The sequence below is a fragment of the Penaeus vannamei genome, chromosome 9, assembly GCF_042767895.1.
Source record: "Penaeus vannamei isolate JL-2024 chromosome 9, ASM4276789v1, whole genome shotgun sequence".
NCBI lineage: Eukaryota > Metazoa > Arthropoda > Malacostraca > Decapoda > Penaeidae > Penaeus > Penaeus vannamei.
Window position 1 is genome coordinate 6408789 of NC_091557.1, and position 2102 is coordinate 6410890.

Consider the following 2102-nt stretch of genomic DNA (forward strand, 5'->3'; position numbering starts at 1 on the left):
ATGTGCAGGTGTGACTCTGCGTGTGTGTGCGTGTGTGTCTGTGTGCGTGTGTATGTGTGTGTGCGTGTATGTGTGTGTGTGTGTGTGCGTGTGTGTGTGTGTGTGTGTATGTGTGTGTGTGTGTGTGTGTGTGTGTGTGTGTGTGTGTGTGTGTGTGTGTGGCGTCGTGCGTGCGTGCGTGCGTGCAGTACGTGCAGAACAGTAAGCAGTAACGTATGTTGAAATTGACTCCTTTCAACCCATTCCTGTTCGCATTCACTCTTCTCCCCCCCCCTCCCCCCCAACCCGTCCCCCTCTTTCACCCCCCCCCCCCCATTGGTCACGCGATGAGGTCGGGAAGAGAGGAAACAGACTGCGAAAAGGACACTGCAACAGCCTGCCAAAGTGCAAGCAAAAGCGGACGAAATAAAAGAAGAAAAAAGAAGCTTGTTGAAGTTTCATCCTTGGCAAGGAGAGCTGGCCGATGTCGGTCTATTATTCACGTGATAAACATGCGATCCCCCCCGCCCCCCTCCTCCCCTTTCAATCTTTTAACCCACCCCCTTCTCCTCCTCCTCCTCCTCCTCCTCCCCTTCCCACTTCTCCTCCTCCTCCTCCTCCCCTTCCCACTTCTCCTTCTCCTCCCACCCTCCTCCTCCCCATCTCCCTTCACCTCCCTCCTCTCTCCCTCCCTCCCTCCTCCCCCCCCTTCCTCCTCCCCCATCTCCCTCCCCCTCCTCCCCCTCTCCCTTCCCCTCCTCCTCCCCTTCCTCCCCCTCTCCCTCTCCCTCCCATCTCTTCTACTTTAAATCTCTCAACAGCTGACACGACCCCTCTTTGAGGATGAGGAAGAGAGAGGGAGAGAGAAGAAGAGGAAAGGAGAGAGATCGGAATGAGATAAAGAGACGACAGGAAAACAAAACGAAAGAAAGTGAGTAAATGCGACTTTTTCAAATTTTCATTAAACACGCAGTTAAAAGAGAGAGAAAAAGATTAAATCAAAGTAAAAGAAGGTAACGTAGAAAAGAGAGACAGAAAGACAAACAAACTGACAGACAGAGAGAGAGATTCAGTGCGAGAGAGATAGAGAGACAAAGAAGGAAAGAGAGAGAGAGAGAGAGAGAGAGAGAGAGAGAGAGAGAGAGAGAGAGAGAGAGAGAGAGAGAGAGAGAGAGAGAGAGAGAGAGAGGCAGAGAGAGACAAAGAAGGAAAGAGAGACAGAGACAAGGAAGTAAAGAGAGAGAGAGAGGGAGACAGGCAGAGATAAAGACAGAGAGAGGGAGAAGGAGACACCCAGAGAAAGAAACATAAAAAAGAGAGACAAAAAGAGAAAAACAAATAAAGAAAGAGAGAGAGAGAAGCAAAGGAACCCAAACCAAGTCACGTGACAGCGTATACAAACAACCCAATGATTGATCTTCAAGAGCGATAACAACCATTCTAAACTATAAACCACATCCCCCTTTTTATCTTTTTATCTTCGTATCTATTATACCTCTCCGGCCCCAAGCTCAAGGGCGGTGCGGAGGAGGTGGACGAAAACCGGAAATTAAATAAAGGGTTAATATTAAGCTCATTTTGCAGAAAGGGAAGGAACCGCTCAAATTAGGTAAGAACTCCTAAAAAATAGTTCTTACATGAAGGGAAGTGTTTAATGAGGGTAAATAATGGCTCTAAAAATTGCTGAAGAGGTGGAGAAATGTGTATTTGATTTATCCTTATGTTAAATAATAGCTGTAAAAAAAAAAATAATAATAGAATTAAAGAGAAAAATCAGTGATTTTAGCACCTCCCACATCCCTATTCCCTACATGTTCCACCCCCAATCCCCTACACACCCCATCCCAACCCCTGTATACCCATTCCCCAACCCCCTACACGCCCATCCCCCCACCCCCTACACACCACACACCACCCCCTACACGCCCCAGCAGCCCAAATAAACCATATAAACATCACATCAACCAAACACACATTCTTAATTACATCCTTGCGTCCTCCTCCCTCTTTTTCCTCCTCTTCCTTCTCCTCCTTCACCACCTCCTCCCTCCTCCCTCCTCCTCCTCTTTTCTCCTTCTCATCCTCATCCTCCTTCACCTCCCTCCTCATCATCCTTTTTCTCT